Source organism: Schistocerca cancellata, chromosome 11 (assembly GCF_023864275.1).
Source record: "Schistocerca cancellata isolate TAMUIC-IGC-003103 chromosome 11, iqSchCanc2.1, whole genome shotgun sequence".
NCBI classification, from domain to species: Eukaryota; Metazoa; Arthropoda; class Insecta; order Orthoptera; family Acrididae; genus Schistocerca; species Schistocerca cancellata.
Genome location: NC_064636.1, coordinates 133,978,907 through 134,000,194, shown reverse-complemented (window position 1 = coordinate 134,000,194; position 21,288 = coordinate 133,978,907).

Sequence of the window (21,288 nt, the reverse complement as noted above, 5' to 3'; positions counted from 1 at the left end):
ATGCATCGATATTGAATACAAAAGGCAAAATATCGACTTATTTACAAGAGGAGTAACTCTTCTAATAGTTCGTGCTTTGAGCCTTTCCTGGGAACACAGTATTAGATTCCGATGCACAATTACAGGTTTACTGTATCCCTTGGACCCTCAAATCAACGATGAAACAGAGAAATTGCATCGATATTGAATACAAAAGGCAAAATGTCGACTTATTTACAACCGGAGTAACTCTTCTAATAGTTCGTGATTTTAGCCTTTCCTGGGACAGCAGTATTAGATTCCGATGCACCATTTCAGGTTTACTGTACCCCTTGGACCTTCAAATCAACGATGAAACACAGAAATTGCATCGATATTGAATACAAAAGGCAAAATGTCGACTTATTTACAAGAGGAGTAACTCTTCTAATAGTCCGTGTTTTGAGCCTTTCCTGGGACAGCCGTATTAGATTCCGATGCACCATTGCACGTTTACTGTATCCCTTGGACCTTCAAATCAACGATAAAACACAGAAATTGCATCGGTATTGAATACAAAAGGCAAAATGCCGACTTATATATAAGAGGAGTATCCCTCCTAATAGTTCGTGCTATGAGCCTTTCGTGGGACAGCAGTATTTGATTCCGATGCACCATTGCCGGTTTACTGAATCCCTTGGACCTTCACATCAACGATGAAACACAGAAATTGCATCGATATTGAATACAAAAGGCAAAATATCGACATATTTACAAGAGGAATAACTCTTCTAATAGATCGTGCTTTGAGCCTTTCCTGGGACAGCAGTATTAGATTCCAATGCACCATTGCAGGTTTACTGTATCCCTTGGACCTTCAAGTCAACGATGAAACAGATATTGCATCGATTTTGAATACAAAATGCAAAATGTCGATTTATTTACAACAGGAGTAACTCTTCTATTTGTTCGTACTTTGAGCCATTCCTGGGACAGCAGTATTAGATTCCGATGCACCATTGGAGGTTTACTGTATCCCTTGGACCTTCAAATCAACGATGAAACACAGAAACTGCATCGATATTGAATACAAAAGGCAAAATGTCGACTTATTTAAAAGAGGAGTATCTCTTCTAATATTTCGTGCTTTGAGCCTTTCCTGGGTCTGCAGTATGAGATTCTGATGCACCATTGCAGGTTTACTTTATTCCTTGGACCTTCAAATCAACGAAAAAACACAGAAATTGCATCGATATTGAATGGATAAAGCAAAATGTAGACTTATTTACAAGAGGAGTAACTCTTCTAATAGTTCGTGCTATTAGCCTTTCCTGGGACAGCAGTATTATATTCCGATGCACCATTGCAGGTTTACTGTATCCCTTGGACCTTCAAATCAACGATGAAACACAGAAATTGCATCGATATTGAATACAAAAGGCAAAATGTCGACTTATTTACAAGAGGAGTAACTCTTCTAATAGTTCGTGCTTTTAGCCTTTCCAGGGACAGCAGTATTAGATTCCGATGCACCATTGCAGATTTACTGTATCCCATGGACCCTCACATCAACGATGAAACACAAAAATTGCATCGATTTTGAATACAAAAGGCAAAATATTGACTTATTTACAAGAGGAGTAACTCTTCTAATAGATCGTGCTTTGAGCCTTTCCTGGGACAGCAGTATTAATTTCCGATGAACCATTGCAGGTTTAATGTATCCCTTGGACCTTCAAAACAACGATGAAACACAGACATTGCATCGATATTGAATTCAAATGGCAAAATGTCGACTTATTTACAAGAGGAATAACTCTTCTAATAGTTCGTGCTTTGAGCCTTTCCTGGGACAGCTGTATTAGATTCCGATGCACCATTTCAGGTTTACTGTATCCCGTGGACCTTCAAATCAACGATGAAACATAGAAATTGCATCGATATTGAATACAAAAGGCAAAATGTCGACTTATTTACAAGCGGAGTAACTCTTATAATAGTTCGTGTTTTTAGCCTTTCCTGGGACAGAAGTATTAGATACCGATGCACCATTGCAGGTTTACTGTATCCCTTGGACCTTCAAATCAACGATGAAACACAGAAATCGCATCGATATAGAATACAAAAGGCCAAATGTCGACTTATTTACAAGAGGAGTAACTCTTCTAATAGTCCGTGCTTTGAGCCTTTCCTGGGACAGCAGTATTAGATTCCGATGCACCATTGCACGTTTACTGTATCCCTTGGACCTTCAAATCGACGATGAAACACAGAAATTGCATCGGTATTGAATACAAAAGGCAAAATGCCGACTTATATATAAGAGGAGTAACCCTCCTAATAGTTCGTGCTATGAGCCTTTCCTGGGACAGCAGTATTAGATTCCGATGCACCATTTCAGGTTTACTGTATCCCTTGGACTTTCAAATCAACGATGAAACATAGAAATTGCATCGATATTGAATACAAAAGGCAAAATGTCGACTTATTTACAAGCGGAGTAACTCTTATATTAATTCGTGTTTTTAGCCTTTCCTGGGACAGAAGTATTAGATTCCGATGCACCATTGCAGGTTTACTGTATCCCTTGGACCTTCAAATCAACGATGAAACACAGAAATTGCATCGATATTGAATACAAAAGGCAAAATGTCGACTTATTTACAAGAGGAGTAACTCTTCTAATCGTTCGTGCTTTTAGCTTTTCCAGGGGCAGCAGTATTATATTCTGATGCACCATTGCAGGCTTACTGTATCCTTTGAACCTTCAAATCAAAGATGAAACACAGAAATTGCATCGATATTGAATACAAATGGCAAAATGTCGACTTATTTACAAGAGGATTAACTCTTCTACTAGTTCGTGCTTTGAGCCTTTCCTGGGACAGCAGTATTAGATTCCGATGCACCATTGCAGGTTTACTGTATCCCTAGGACCTTCAAATCAACGATGAAACAGAGAAATTGCAACGATATTGAATACAAATGCAGAGTGTCGTGCTATTTACAAGAGGAGTAACTCTTCTGATATTTCGTGCTTTGCGCCATTCCTGGGACAGCAGTATTAGATTCCGATGCACCATTTCAACTTTACTGTATCCCTTGGACCTTCAAATCAACGATGAAACACAGAAATAGCATCGATATTGAATACAAAAGGCAAAATGTCGATTTATTTACAAGAGGAGTAACTCTTCTAATAGTTCGTGATTTTAGCTTTTCCAGGGACAGCAGTATTAGATTCCGATGCACCATTGCAGGTTTACTGTATCCCTTGGACCTTCAAATCAACGACGAAACACAGAAATTGCATCGATATTGAATACAAAAGGCAAAATGTCGACTTATTTACTAGTGGAGTAACGCTTCTGGTAGTTCGTCTTTTAGCCTTTCCTGGGACAGCAGTATTAGATTCCGATGCACCATTTCAGGTTTACTGTATCCCTTGGACCTTCAAATCAACGATGAAACACAGAAATTGCATCGTTATTGAATACAAAAGGCAAAATGTCGATTTATTTACAAGAGGAGTAACTCTTCTAATAGTTCGTGATTATAGCTTTTCCAGGGACAGCAGTATTAGATTCCGATGCACCATTGCAGGTTTTTGTCTATCCCTTGGTGGTTCAAATCAATGATGAAACACAGAAATTGCATCGATATTGAATACAAAAGGCAAAATGGCGACTTATTTACAAGAGGAGTAACTCTTCTAATAGTTCGTGCTTTGAGCCTTTCCTAGGACAACAGTATTAGATTCCGATGCACAATTGCAGGTTTACTGTATCCCTTGGACCTTCAAATCAACGATAAACAGAGAAATTGCATCGATATTGAATACAAAAGGCAAAATGTCGACTTATTTACAACCGGAGTAACTCTTCTAATAGTTCGTGATTTTAGCCTTTCCTGGGACAGCAGTATTAGATTCCGATGCACCATTTCACGTTAACTGTACCCCTTGGACCTTCAAATCAACGATGAAACACAGAAATTGCATCGATATTGAATACAAAAGGCAAAATGTCGACTTATTTACAAGAGGAGTAACACTTCTAATAGTCCGTGCTTTGAGCCTTTCCTGGGACAGCAGTATTAGATTCCGATGCACCATTGCACGTTTACTGTATCCCTTGGACCTTCAAATCAACGATGAAACACAGAAATTGCATCGGTATTGAATACAAATGGCAAAATGCCGACTTATGTATAAGAGGAGTAACCCTCATAATAGTTCGTGCTATGAGCCTTTCCTGGGACAGCAGTATTTGATTCCGATGCACCATTGCAGGTATACTGTATCCCATGGACCTTCACATCAACGTTGAAGCACAGAAATTGCATCGATATTGAATACAAAAGGCAAAATATCGACATATTTACAAGAGGAATAACTCTTCTAACAGATCGTGTTTTGAGCCTTTCCTGGGACAGCAGTATTAGATGCCGATGCACCATTGCACGTTTACTGTATACCTTGGACCTTCAAATCAACGATGAAACACAGAAATTGCATCGATATTGAATACAAAAGGCAAAATGTCGACTTATTTACAAGTGGAGTAACTCTTCTAATAGATCGTGCTTTGAGCCTTTCCTGGGACAGCAGTATTAGATTCCAATGCACCATTGCAGGTTTACAGTATCCCTTGGACCTTCAAATCGACGATGAAACACAGAAATTGCATCGATATTGAATACAAAATGCAAAATGTCGATTTATTTGCAACAGGAGTAACTCTTCTAATTGTTCGTACTTTGAGCCATTCCTGGGACAGCAGTATTAGATTCCGATGCACCATTGGAGGTTTACTGTATCCCTTGGACCTTCAAATCAACGATGAAACACAGAAATTGCATCGATATTGAATACAAAAGGAAAAATGTCGACTTATTTACAAGAGGAGTATATCTTCTAATATTTCGTGTTTTGAGCCTTTCCTGGGACTGCAGTATTACATTCCGATGCACCATTGCAGGTTTACTTTATTCCTTGGACCTTCAAATCAACGAAAAAACACAGGAATTGCATCGATATTGAAAACATAAAGCAAAATGTCGACATATTTACAAGAGGAGTAACTCTTCTAATAGTTCGTGCGTTTAGCCTTTCCTGGGACAGCAGTATTTGATTCCGATGCACCATTGCAGGTTTACTGTATCCCTTGGACCTTCAAATCAACGATGAAACACAGAAATTGCATCGATATTGAATACAAAAGGCAAAATGTCGACTTATTTACTAGTGGAGTAACGCTTCTAGTAGTTCGTCTTTTAGCCTTTCCTGGGACAGCAGTATTAGATTCCGATGCACCATTTCAGGTTTACTGTATCCCTTGGACCTTCAAATCAACGATGAAACACAGAAATTGCATCGTTATTGAATACAAAAGGCAAAATGTCGATTTATTTACAAGAGGAGTAACTCTTCTAATAGTTCGTGATTTTAGCTTTTCCAGGGACAGCAGTATTAGATTCCGGCGCACCATTGCAGGTTTTCTCTATCCCTTGGAGGTTCAAATCAATGATGAAACACAGAAATTGCATCGATATTGAATACAAAAGGCAAAATGGCGACTTATTTACAAGAGGAGTAACTCTTCTAATAGTTCGTGCTTTGAGCCTTTCCTAGGACAACAGTATTAGATTCCGATGCACAATTGCAGGTTTACTGTATCCCTTGGACCTTCAAATCAACGATAAACAGAGAAATTGCATCGATATTGAATACAAAAGGCAAGATGTCGACTTATTTACAACCGGAGTACCTCTTCTAATAGTTCGTGATTTTAGCCTTTCCTGGGACAGCAGTATTAGATTCCGATGCACCATATCACGTTAACTGTACCCCTTGGACCTTCAAATCAACGATGAAACACAGAAATTGCATAGATATTGAATACAAAAGGCAAAATGTCGACTTATTTACAAGAGGAGTAACACTTCTAATAGTCCGTGCTTTGAGCCTTTCCTGGGACAGCAGTATTAGATTCCGATGCACCATTGCACGTTTACTGTATCCCTTGGACATTCAAATCAACGATGAAACACAGAAATTGCATCGGTATTGAATACAAATGGCAAAATGCCGACTTATATATAAGAGGAGTAACCCTCCTAATAGTTCGTGCTATGAGCCTTTCCTGGGACAGCAGTATTTAATTCCGATGCACCATTGCAGGTATACTGTATCCCATGGACCTTCACATCAACGTTGAAACACAGAAATTGCATCGATATTGAATACAAAAGGCAAAATATCGACATATTTACAAGAGGAATAACTCTTCTAACAGATCGTGTTTTGAGCCTTTCCTGGGACAGCAGTATTAGATGCCGATGCACCATTGCACGTTTACTGTATACCTTGGACCTTCAAATCAACGATGAAACACAGAAATTGCATCGATATTGAATACAAAAGGCAAAATGTCGACTTATTTACAAGTGGAGTAACTCTTCTAATAGATCGTGCTTTGAGCCTTTCCTGGGACAGCAGTATTAGATTCCAATGCACCATTGCAGGTTTACAGTATCCCTTGGACCTTCAAATCGACGATGAAACACAGAAATTGCATCGATATTGAATACAAAATGCAAAATGTCGATTTATTTGCAACAGGTGTAACTCTTCTAATTGTTCGTACTTTGAGCCATTCCTGGGACAGCAGTATTAGATTCCGATGCACCATTGGAGGTTTACTGTATCCCTTGGACCTTCAAATCAACTATGAAACACAGAAATTGCATCGATATTGAATACAAAAGGCAAAATGTCGACATATTTACAAGAGGAGTATATCTTCTAATATTTCGTGTTTTGAGCCTTTCCTGGGACTGCAGTATTACATTCCGATGCACGATTGCAGGTTTACTTTATTCCTTGGACCTTCAATTCAACGAAAAAACACAGGAATTGCATCGATATTGAAAACATAAAGCAAAATGTCGACTTATTTACAAGAGGAGTAACTCTTCTAATAGTTCGTGCGTTTAGCCTTTCCTGGGACAGCAGTATTTGATTCCGATGCACCATTGCAGGTTTACTGTATCCCTTGGACCTTCAAATCAACGATGAAACACAGAAATTGCATCGATATTGAATACAAAAGGCAAAATGTCGACTTATTTACTAGTGGAGTAACGCTTCTAGTAGTTCGTCTTTTAGCCTTTCCTGGGACAGCAGTATTAGATTCCGATGCACCATTTCAGGTTTACTGTATCCCTTGGACCTTCAAATCAACGATGAAACACAGAAATTGCATCGTTATTGAATACAAAAGGCAAAATGTCGATTTATTTACAAGAGGAGTAACTCTTCTAATAGTTCGTGATTTTAGCTTTTCCAGGGACAGCAGTATTAGATTCCGGCGCACCATTGCAGGTTTTCTCTATCCCTTGGAGGTTCAAATCAATGATGAAACACAGAAATTGCATCGATATTGAATACAAAAGGCAAAATGGCGACTTATTTACAAGAGGAGTAACTCTTCTAATAGTTCGTGCTTTGAGCCTTTCCTAGGACAACAGTATTAGATTCCGATGCACAATTGCAGGTTTACTGTATCCCTTGGACCTTCAAATCAACGATAAACAGAGAAATTGCATCGATATTGAATACAAAAGGCAAGATGTCGACTTATTTACAACCGGAGTACCTCTTCTAATAGTTCGTGATTTTAGCCTTTCCTGGGACAGCAGTATTAGATTCCGATGCACCATATCACGTTAACTGTACCCCTTGGACCTTCAAATCAACGATGAAACACAGAAATTGCATAGATATTGAATACAAAAGGCAAAATGTCGACTTATTTACAAGAGGAGTAACACTTCTAATAGTCCGTGCTTTGAGCCTTTCCTGGGACAGCAGTATTAGATTCCGATGCACCATTGCACGTTTACTGTATCCCTTGGACATTCAAATCAACGATGAAACACAGAAATTGCATCGGTATTGAATACAAATGGCAAAATGCCGACTTATATATAAGAGGAGTAACCCTCCTAATAGTTCGTGCTATGAGCCTTTCCTGGGACAGCAGTATTTAATTCCGATGCACCATTGCAGGTATACTGTATCCCATGGACCTTCACATCAACGTTGAAACACAGAAATTGCATCGATATTGAATACAAAAGGCAAAATATCGACATATTTACAAGAGGAATAACTCTTCTAACAGATCGTGTTTTGAGCCTTTCCTGGGACAGCAGTATTAGATGCCGATGCACCATTGCACGTTTACTGTATACCTTGGACCTTCAAATCAACGATGAAACACAGAAATTGCATCGATATTGAATACAAAAGGCAAAATGTCGACTTATTTACAAGTGGAGTAACTCTTCTAATAGATCGTGCTTTGAGCCTTTCCTGGGACAGCAGTATTAGATTCCAATGCACCATTGCAGGTTTACAGTATCCCTTGGACCTTCAAATCGACGATGAAACACAGAAATTGCATCGATATTGAATACAAAATGCAAAATGTCGATTTATTTGCAACAGGTGTAACTCTTCTAATTGTTCGTACTTTGAGCCATTCCTGGGACAGCAGTATTAGATTCCGATGCACCATTGGAGGTTTACTGTATCCCTTGGACCTTCAAATCAACTATGAAACACAGAAATTGCATCGATATTGAATACAAAAGGCAAAATGTCGACATATTTACAAGAGGAGTATATCTTCTAATATTTCGTGTTTTGAGCCTTTCCTGGGACTGCAGTATTACATTCCGATGCACGATTGCAGGTTTACTTTATTCCTTGGACCTTCAATTCAACGAAAAAACACAGGAATTGCATCGATATTGAAAACATAAAGCAAAATGTCGACTTATTTACAAGAGGAGTAACTCTTCTAATTGTTCGTGCTTTGAGCCTTTCCTGGGACAGCAGTATTACATTCCGAGCCACGATTTCAGGCTCACTGTATCCCTTGGACCTTCAAATCAACGATGAAACATAGAAATTGCATCGATATTGAATACAAAAGGCAAAACGTCGACTTATTTACAGGCAGAGTAACTCTTCTAATAGTTCGTGCTTTTAGCCTTTCCTGGGACAGAAGTATTAGATTACGATGCACCATTGCAGGTTTACTGTATCCCTCGGACCTTCAAATCAACGATGAAACACAGAAATTGCATCGATATTGAATACAAAAGGCAAAATGTCGAATTTCTTACAAGAGGAGTAACTCTTCTAATCGTTCGTGCTTTTAGCTCTTCCAGGGACAGCAGTATTATATTCCGATGCACCACTGCAGGCTTACTGTATACTTTGGAACTTCAAATCAAAGATGAAACACAGAAATTGCATCGATATTGAATACAAATGGCAAAATGTCGACTTCTTTACAAGAGGAGTAACTCTTCTACTAGTTCGTGCTTTGAGCCTTTCCTTGGACAGCAGTATTAGATTCCGATGCACCATTGCAGGTTTACTGTATCCCTTGGACCTTCAAATCAACGATGAAACAGAGAAATTGCGTCGATATTGAATACAAAAGGCATAGTGTCGAGTTATTTACAAGAGGAGTAACTCTTCCAATAGTTCGTGTTTTGAGCCTTTCCTGGGACGGCAGTATTAGATTCCCATGCACCATATCAGGTTTACTGTATCCCTTGGACCTTCAAATCAACGATGAAACACAGAAATTGCATCGATATTGAATACAAAAGGCAAAATGTCGACTTATTTACAAGAGGAGTAACACTTCTAATAGTCCGTGCTTTGAGCCTTTCCTGGGACAGCAGTATTAGATTCCGATGCACCATTGCACGTTTACTGTATCCCTTGGACCTTCAAATCAACGATGAAACACAGAAATTGCATCGGTATTGAATACAAAAGGCAAAATGCCGACTTATATATAAGAGTAGTAACCCTCCTAATAGTTCGTGCTATGAGCCATTCCTGGGACAGCAGTATTTGATTCCGATGCACCATTGCAGGTATACTGTATCCCTTGGACCTTCACATCAACGTTGAAACACAGAAATTGCATCGATATTGAATACAAAAGGCAAAATATCGACATATTTACAAGAGGAATAACTCTTCTAATAGATCGTGTTTTGAGCCTTTCCTGGGACAGCAGTATTAGATGCCGATGCACCATTGCACGTTTACTGTATACCTTGGACCTTCAAATCAACGATGTAACACAGAAATTGCATCGATATTGAATACAAAAGGCAAAATGTCGACTTATTTACAAGAGGAGTATCTCTTCTAATATTTCATGCTTTGAGCCTTTCCTGGGACTGCAGTATTAGATTCCGATGCACCATTGCAGGTTTACTTTATTCCTTGGACCTTCAAATCAACGAAAAAACAGAGAAATTGCATCGATATTGAAAACATAAAGCAAAATGTCGACTTATTTACAAGAGGAGTAACTCTTCTAATAGTTCGTGCGTTTAGCCTTTCCTGGGACAGCAGTATTAGATTCCGATGCACCATTGCAGGTTTACTGTATCACTTGGACCTTCAAATCAACGATGAAACACAGAAATTGCATCGATATTGAATACAAACGGCAAAATGTCGACTTATTTACAAGAACAGTAACTCTTCTACTAGTTCGTGCTTTTAGCCTTTCCAGGGACAGCAGTATTAGATTCCGATGCACCATTGCAGGTTTACTGTATCCCATGGACCCTTACATCAACGATGAAACACAAAAATTTCATCGATTTTGAATACAAAAGTCAAAATATCGACTTATTTACAAGATGAGTAACTCTTCTAGTAGATCGTGCTTTGAGCCTTTCCTGGGACAGCAGTATTAATTTCCGATGCACCATTGCAGGTTTAATGTATTCCTTGGACCTTCAAATCAACGATGAAACACAGACATTGCATCGATATTAAATCCAAATGGCAAAATGTCGACTTATTTACAAGAGGAGTAACTCTTCTAATAGTTCGTGCTTTGAGCCTTTCCTGGGACAGCAGTATTACATTCCGAGGCGCCATATCAGGCTTCCTGTATCCTTTGGACCTTCAAATCAACGATGAAACACAGAAATTGCATCGATATTGAATACAAAAGGCAAAATGTCGACTTATTTACAAGAGGAGTAACACTTCTAATAGTCCGTGCTTTGAGCCTTTCCTGGGACAGCAGTATTAGATTCCGATGCACCATTGCACGTTTACTGTATCCCTTGGACCTTCAAATCAACGATGAAACACAGAAATTGCATCGGTATTGAATACAAAAGGCAAAATGCCGACTTATATATAAGAGGAGTAACCCTCCTAATAGTTCGTGCTATGAGCCATTCCTGGGACAGCAGTATTTGATTCCGATGCACCATTGCAGGTATACTGTATCCCTTGGACCTTCACATCATCGTTGAAACACAGAAATTGCATCGATATTGAATACAAAAGGCAAAATATCGACATATTTACAAGAGGAATAACTCTTCTAATAGATCGTGTTTTGAGCCTTTCCTGGGACAGAAGTATTAGATGCCGATGCACCATTGCACGTTTACTGTATACCTTGGACCTTCAAATCAACGATAAAACACAGAAATTGCATCGATATTGAATACAAAAGGCAAAATGTCGACTTATTTACAAGAGGAGTATCTCTTCTAATATTTCATGCTTTGAGCCTTTCCTGGGACTGCAGTATTAGATTCCGATGCACCATTGCAGGTTTACTTTATTCCTTGGACCTTCAAATCAACGAAAAAACACAGAAATTGCATCGATATTGAAAACATAAAGCAAAATGTCGACTTATTTACAAGAGGAGTAACTCTTCTAATAGTTCGTGCGTTTAGCCTTTCCTGGGACAGCAGTATTAGATTCCGATGCACCATTGCAGGTTTACTGTATCACTTGGACCTTCAAATCAACGATGAAACACAGAAATTGCATCGATATTGAATACAAACGGCAAAATGTCGACTTATTTACAAGAACAGTAACTCTTCTACTAGTTCGTGCTTTTAGCCTTTCCAGGGACAGCAGTATTAGATTCCGATGCACCATTGCTGGTTTACTGTATCCCATGGACCCTTACATCAACGATGAAACACAAAAATTTCATCGATTTTGAATACAAAAGTCAAAATATCGACTTATTTACAAGATGAGTAACTCTTCTAGTAGATCGTGCTTTGAGCCTTTCCTGGGACAGCAGTATTAATTTCCGATGCACCATTGCAGTTTAATGTATCCCTTGGACCTTCGAATCAACGATGAAACACAGACATTGCATCGATATTAAATCAAATGGCAAAATGTCGACTTATTTACAAGAGGAGTAACTCTTCTAATAGTTCGTGCTTTGAGCCTTTCCTGGGACAGCAGTATTACATTCCGAGGCACCATTTCAGGTTTACTGTATCCCTTGGACCTTCAAATCAACGATGAAACACAGAAATTGCATCGATATTGAATAAAAAAGGCAAAATGTCGACTTATTTACAAGAACAGTAACTCTTCTACTAGTTCGTGCTTTTAGCTTTTCCAGGGACAGCAGTATTATTTTCCGATGCACCACTGCAGGCTTACAGTATCCTTTGGACCTTCAAATCAAAGATGAAACACAGAAATTGCATCGATATTGAATACAAATGGCAAAATGTCGACTTACTTACAAGAGGAGTAACTCTTCTACTAGTTCGTGCTTTGAGCCTTTCCTTGGACAGCAGTAATAGATTCCGATGCACCATTGCAGGTTTACTGTATCCCTTGGACCTTCAAATCAACGATGAAACAGAGAAATTGCATCGATATTGAATACAAAAGGCAGAGTGTCGAGTTATTTACAAGAGGAGAAACTCTTCTAATAGTTCGTGCTTTTAGCCTTTCCTGGGACAGAAGTATTAGATTACGATGCACCATTGCAGGTTTACTGTATCCCTTGGACCTTCAAATCAACGATGAAACACAGAAATTGCATCGATATTGAATACAAAAGGCAAAATGTCGAATTTCTTACAAGAGGAGTAACTCTTCTAATCGTTCGTGCTTTTAGCTTTTCCAGGGACAGCAGTATTATATTCCGATGGACCACTGCAGGCTTACTGTATACATTGGAACTTCAAATCAAAGATGAAACACAGAAATTGCATCGATATTGAATACAAATGGCAAAATGTCGACTTATTTACAAGAGGAGTATCTCTTCTAATATTTCATGCTTTGAGCCTTTCCTGGGACTGCAGTATTAGATTCCGATGCACCATTGGAGGTTTACTTTATTCCTTGGACCTTCAAATCAACGAAAAAACAGAGAAATTGCATCGATATTGAAAACATAAAGCAAAATGTCGACTTATTTACAAGAGGAGTAACTCTTCTAATAGTTCGTGCGTTTAGCCTTTCCTGGGACAGCAGTATTAGATTCCGATGCACCATTGCAGGTTTACTGTATCACTTGGACCTTCAAATCAACGATGAAACACAGAAATTGCATCGATATTGAATACAAACGGCAAAATGTCGACTTATTTACAAGAACAGTAACTCTTCTACTAGTTCGTGCTTTTAGCCTTTCCAGGGACAGCAGTATTAGATTCCGATGCACCATTGCAGGTTTACTGTATCCCATGGACCCTTACATCAACGATGAAACACAAAAATTTCATCGATTTTGAATACAAAAGTCAAAATATCGACTTATTTACAAGATGAGTAACTCTTCTAGTAGATCGTGCTTTGAGCCTTTCCTGGGACAGCAGTATTAATTTCCGATGCAGCATTGCAGGTTTAATGTATTCCTTGGACCTTCAAATCAACGATGAAACACAGACATTGCATCGATATTAAATCCAAATGGCAAAATGTCGACTTATTTACAAGAGGAGTAACTCTTCTAATAGTTCGTGCTTTGAGCCTTTCCTGGGACAGCAGTATTACATTCCGAGGCGCCATATCAGGCTTCCTGTATCCTTTGGACCTTCAAATCAACGATGAAACACAGAAATTGCATCGATATTGAATACAAAAGGCAAAATGTCGACTTATTTACAAGAGGAGTAACACTTCTAATAGTCCGTGCTTTGAGCCTTTCCTGGGACAGCAGTATTAGATTCCGATGCACCATTGCACGTTTACTGTATCCCTTGGACCTTCAAATCAACGATGAAACACAGAAATTGCATCGGTATTGAATACAAAAGGCAAAATGCCGACTTATATATAAGAGGAGTAACCCTCCTAATAGTTCGTGCTATGAGCCATTCCTGGGACAGCAGTATTTGATTCCGATGCACCATTGCAGGTATACTGTATCCCTTGGACCTTCACATCATCGTTGAAACACAGAAATTGCATCGATATTGAATACAAAAGGCAAAATATCGACATATTTACAAGAGGAATAACTCTTCTAATAGATCGTGTTTTGAGCCTTTCCTGGGACAGAAGTATTAGATGCCGATGCACCATTGCACGTTTACTGTATACCTTGGACCTTCAAATCAACGATAAAACACAGAAATTGCATCGATATTGAATACAAAAGGCAAAATGTCGACTTATTTACAAGAGGAGTATCTCTTCTAATATTTCATGCTTTGAGCCTTTCCTGGGACTGCAGTATTAGATTCCGATGCACCATTGCAGGTTTACTTTATTCCTTGGACCTTCAAATCAACGAAAAAACACAGAAATTGCATCGATATTGAAAACATAAAGCAAAATGTCGACTTATTTACAAGAGGAGTAACTCTTCTAATAGTTCGTGCGTTTAGCCTTTCCTGGGACAGCAGTATTAGATTCCGATGCACCATTGCAGGTTTACTGTATCACTTGGACCTTCAAATCAACGATGAAACACAGAAATTGCATCGATATTGAATACAAACGGCAAAATGTCGACTTATTTACAAGAACAGTAACTCTTCTACTAGTTCGTGCTTTTAGCCTTTCCAGGGACAGCAGTATTAGATTCCGATGCACCATTGCTGGTTTACTGTATCCCATGGACCCTTACATGAACGATGAAACACAAAAATTTCATCGATTTTGAATACAAAAGTCAAAATATCGACTTATTTACAAGATGAGTAACTCTTCTAGTAGATCGTGCTTTGAGCCTTTCCTGGGACAGCAGTATTAATTTCCGATGCACCATTGCAGTTTAATGTATCCCTTGGACCTTCGAATCAACGATGAAACACAGACATTGCATCGATATTAAATCAAATGGCAAAATGTCGACTTATTTACAAGAGGAGTAACTCTTCTAATAGTTCGTGCTTTGAGCCTTTCCTGGGACAGCAGTATTACATTCCGAGGCACCATTTCAGGTTTACTGTATCCCTTGGACCTTCAAATCAACGATGAAACACAGAAATTGCATCGATATTGAATAAAAAAGGCAAAATGTCGACTTATTTACAAGAACAGTAACTCTTCTACTAGTTCGTGCTTTTAGCTTTTCCAGGGACAGCAGTATTATTTTCCGATGCACCACTGCAGGCTTACAGTATCCTTTGGACCTTCAAATCAAAGATGAAACACAGAAATTGCATCGATATTGAATACAAATGGCAAAATGTCGACTTACTTACAAGAGGAGTAACTCTTCTACTAGTTCGTGCTTTGAGCCTTTCCTTGGACAGCAGTAATAGATTCCGATGCACCATTGCAGGTTTACTGTATCCCTTGGACCTTCAAATCAACGATGAAACAGAGAAATTGCATCGATATTGAATACAAAAGGCAGAGTGTCGAGTTATTTACAAGAGGAGAAACTCTTCTAATAGTTCGTGCTTTTAGCCTTTCCTGGGACAGAAGTATTAGATTACGATGCACCATTGCAGGTTTACTGTATCCCTTGGACCTTCAAATCAACGATGAAACACAGAAATTGCATCGATATTGAATACAAAAGGCAAAATGTCGAATTTCTTACAAGAGGAGTAACTCTTCTAATCGTTCGTGCTTTTAGCTTTTCCAGGGACAGCAGTATTATATTCCGATGGACCACTGCAGGCTTACTGTATACATTGGAACTTCAAATCAAAGATGAAACACAGAAATTGCATCGATATTGAATACAAATGGCAAAATGTCGACTTATTTACAAGAGGAGTAACTCTTCTACTAGTTCGTGCTTTGAGCCTTTCCTTGGACAGCAGTATTAGATTCCGATGCACCATTGCAGGTTTACTGTATCCCTTGGACCTTCAAATCAACGATGAAACAGAGAAATTGCGTCGATATTGAATACAAAAGGCATAGTGTCGAGTTATTTACAAGAGGAGTAACTCTTCTAATAGTTCGTGCTTTGAGCCTTTCCTGGGACAGCAGTATTAGATTCCGATGCACCATATCAGGTTTACTGTATCCCTTGGACCTTCAAATCAACGATGAAACACAGAAATTGCATCGATATTGAATACAAAGTTCAAAATGTCGACGTATTTACAAGGGGAGTAACTCCTCTAATAGTTCGTGTTTTGAGCCTTTCCTGGGACAGCAGTATTAGATTCTGATGCACCATGGCAGATTTACCGTATCCCTTGGACATTCAATTCAACCATGAAACACAGAAATTGCATCGATATTGAACACAAAAGGCAAAATGTCGACCTATTTACAAGAGGAGAAACTCTTCTAATAGTTCGTGCTTTGAGCATTTCCTGGGACAGCAGTATTAGATACCGATGCACCATTTCAGGTTTACTATATCCCTTGGACCTTCAAATCGACGATGAAACACAGAAATTGCATCGATATTGAATACAAAAAGCAAAATTTCGACTTATTTATAAGAGGAGTAACTCTTCTAATAGTTGGTGCTTTTAGCCTTTCCTGGGACAGCAGTATCAGATTCCGATGCACCATTGCAGGTTTACTTTATCCCTTGGAACTTCAAATCAACGATGAAACTCAGAATTTTCATCGATATTGAATAAAAAGGCAAAATGTAGACTTATTTACAAGAGGAGTAACTCTTCTAATAGTTCGTGTTTTAGCCTTTCCAGGGACAGCAGTATTAGATTCCGATGCACCATTGCAGGTTTACTGTATCCCATGGACCCTTACATCAACGATGAAACACAAAAATTTCATCGATTTTGAATACAAAAGTCAAAATATCGACTTATTTACAAGATGAGTAACTCTTCTAGTAGATCGTGCTTTGAGCCTTTCCTGGTACAGCAGTATTAATTTCCGATGCACCATTGCATGTTTAATGTATCCCTTGGACCTTCAAATCAACGATGAAACACAGACATTGCATCGATATTAAATCCAAATGGCAAAATGTCGACTTATTTACAAGAGGAGTAACTCTTCTAATAGTTCGTGCTTTGAGCCTTTCCTGGGACAGCAGTATTACATTCCGAGGCACCATTTCAGGTTTACTGTATCCCTTGGACCTTCAAATCAACGATGAAACACAGAAATTGCATCGATATTGAATAAAAAAGGCAAAATGTCGACTAATTTACAAGAGGAGTAATTCTTCTAATCGTTCGTGCTTTTAACTTTTCCAGGGACAGCAGTATTATTTTCCGATGCACCACTGCAGGTTTACTGTATCCTTTGGACCTTCAAATCAGAGATGAGACACAGAAATTGCATCGATATTGAATACAAATGGCAAAATGTCGACTTATTTACAAGAGGAGTAACTTTTCTACTAGTTCGTGCTTTGAGCCTTTCCTTGGACAGCAGTAATAGATTCCGATGCACCATTGCAGGTTTGCTGTATCCCTTGGACCTTCAAATCAACGATGAAACAGAGAAATTGCATCGATATTGAATACAAAAGGCAGAGTGTCGAGTTATTTACAAGAGGAGTAACTCTTCTAATAGTTCGTGCTTTTAGCTTTTCCAGGGACAGCAGTATTAGATTCCGATGCACCATTGCAGGTTTACTGTATCCCTTGGACCTTCAAATCAACAATGAAACACAGAAATTGCATCGATATTGAATACAAAGGGCAAAATGTCGACTTATTTACTAGTGGAGTACCTCTTCTAGAAGTTCTTGCTTTTAGCCTGTCCTGGGACAGCAGTATTAGATTCCGATGCACCATTGCAGGTTTACTGTATCCCTTGGACCTTCAAATCAACGATGAAACATAGAAATTGCAACGATATTGAATACAAAAGGCAAAATGTCGACTTATTTACAAGAGGAGTAACTCTTCTAATAGTTCGTGATTTTTGCTTTTCCAGGGACAACAGTATTAGATTCCGATGCACAATTGCAGGTTTACTGTATCCCTTTGACCTTCAAATCAACGATGAAACAGAGAAATTGCATCGATATTGAATACAAAAGGCAAAATGTAGACTTATTTACAAGAGGAGTAACTCTTCTAATGGTTCGTGCTTTGAGCCTTTCCTGGGACAGCAGTATTAGATTTCGATGCACCATTTCAGGTTTACTGTATCCCTTGGACCTTCAAATCAACGATGAAAGAGAGAAATTGCATCGATATTGAATACAAAATGCAAAATGTCGACTTATTTACAAGAGGAGTAACTCTTCTAATATTTCGTGCTTTTACCCTTTCCTGGGACAGCAGTATTAGATTGCGATGCACCATTGCAGGATTACTGTAGCCCTTGGACCTTCAAATCAACGATGAAACACATAAATTGCATCAATATTGAATACAAAATGCAAAATGGCGACTTATTTACAAGAGGAGTAACTCTTCTAATAGTTCGTGCTTTTAGCTTTTCCAGGGACAGCAGTATTAGATTCCGATGCACCATTGCAGATATACTGTATCCCCTGGACCTTCAAATCAACGATGAAACACAGAAAATGCATCGATATTGAATACAAAATGCAAAATGTCAACTCATTTACAAGAGGAGTAACTCTTCTAATAGATCGTGATTTGAGCCTTACCTGGGACAGCAGTATTTGATTCTGATGCACCATTGCAGGTTTACTGTATCCCTTGGACCTTCAAATCAACGATGAAACACAGAAATTGCATCGATATTGAATACAAAAAGCAAAATGTCGACTAATTTACAAGAGGAGTAACTCTTCTAATAGTTCGTGCCTTTAGCCTTTCCAGGGACAGTAGTATTAGATTCCGATGCACCATTGCAGGTTTACTGTATCATTGGACCTTCAAATCAACGATGAAACACAGAAATTGCATCGATATTGAATACAAAATGCAAAATGTCGACTTATTTATAAGAGGAGTAACACTTCTAATGGTTCGTGCTTTTAGCCTTTCCTGGGACAGCAGTATTAGATTCCGATGCACCACTGCAGGTTTACTGTATCCCTTGGACCTTCAAACCAACGATGAAACACAGAAATTGCGTCGATATTGAATACAAAAGGCAAAATATTGACTTATTTACATGAGGAGTATCTCTTCTAATAGTTCGTGCTTTGAGCCTTTCCTGGGACAGCAGTATTAGATTCCGATGCACCATTGCAGGTATGCTGTATCCCTTGGACCTTCAAATCATCGTTGAAACACAGAAATTGCATCGATATTGAATACAAAAGGCAAAATGTCGACTTATTTACAAGAGGAGTAACTCTTCTAATAGTTCGTGCTTTGAGCCTTTCCTGGGACAGCAGTATTACATTCTGATGCACCATTGCAGGTTTACTATATCCCTTGGACCTTCAAATCGACGATGAAACACAGAAATTGCATCGATATTGAATACAAAAAGCAAAATTTCGACTTATTTATAAGAGGAGTAACTCTTCTAATAGTTGGTGCTTTTAGCCTTTCCTGGGACAGCAGTATCAGATTCCGATGCACCATTGCAGGTTTACTTTATCCCTTGGAACTTCAAATCAACGATGAAACTCAGAATTTTCATCGATATTGAATAAAAAGGCAAAATGTAGACTTATTTACAAGAGGAGTAACTCTTCTAATAGTTCGTGTTTTAGCCTTTCCTGGGACAGCAGTATTAGATTCCGATGCAACATTGCAGGTTTACTGTATCCCATGGACCTTCAAATCAACGATGAAACAGAGAAATTGCATCGATATTGAATACAAAGTTCAAAATGTCGACGTATTTACAAGGGGAGTAACTCCTCTAATAGTTCGTGTTTTGAGCCTTTCCTGGGACAGCAGTATTAGATTCTGATGCACCATGGCAGATTTACCGTATCCCTTGGACATTCAATTCAACCATGAAACACAGAAATTGCATCGATATTGAACACAAAAGGCAAAATGTCGACCTATTTACAAGAGGAGAAACTCTTCTAATAGTTCGTGCTTTGAGCATTTCCTGGGACAGCAGTATTAGATACCGATGCACCATTTCAGGTTTACTGTGTCCGTGGGACCCTCAAATCAACGATGAAACACAGAAGTTGCATCGATATTGAATATAAAAGGCAAAATATCGACTTATTTACAAGTGGAGTAACTCTTCTAATAGATCGTGGTTTGAGCCTTTCCTGGGACAGCAGTATTAGATTCCAATGCACCATTGCAGGTTTACAGTATCCCTTGGACCTTCAAATCAACGATGAAACACAGAAATTGCATCGATATTGAATACAAAATGCAAAATGTCAATTTATTTGCCACAGGAGTAACTCTTCTAATTGTTGGTACTTTGAGCCATTCCTGGGACAGCAGTATTAGATTCCGATGCACCATTGGAGGTTTACTGTATCCCTTGGACCTTCAAATCAACGATGAAACACAGAAATTGCATCGATATTGAATACAAAAGGCAAAATGTCGACTTATTTACAAGAGGAGTATCTCTTCTAATATTTCATGCTTTGAGCCTTTCCTGGGACTGCAGTATTAGATTCCGATGCACCATTGCAGGTTTACTTTATTCCTTGGACCTTCAAATCAACGAAAAAACACAGAAATTGCATCGATATTGAAAACATAAAGCAAAATGTCGACTTATTTACAAGAGGAGTAACTCTTCTAATAGTGCGTGCGTTTAGCCTTTCCTGGGACAGCAGTATTAGATTCCGATGCACCATTGCAGGTTTACTGTATCACTTGGACCTTCAAATCAACGATGAAACACAGAAATTGCATCGATATTGAATACAAAAGGCAAAATGTCGACTTATTTACAAGAACAGTAACTCTTCTACTAGTTCGTGCTTTTAGCCTTTCCAGGGACAGCAGTATTAGATTCCGATGCACCATTGCAGGTTTACTGTATCCCATGGACCCTTACATCAACGATGAAACACAAAAATTTCATCGATTTTGAATACAAAAGTCAAAATATCGACTTATTTACAAGATGAGTAACTCTTCTAGTAGATCGTGCTTTGAGCCTTTCCTGGTACAGCAGTATTAATTTCCGATGCACCATTGCATGTTTAATGTATCCCTTGGACCTTC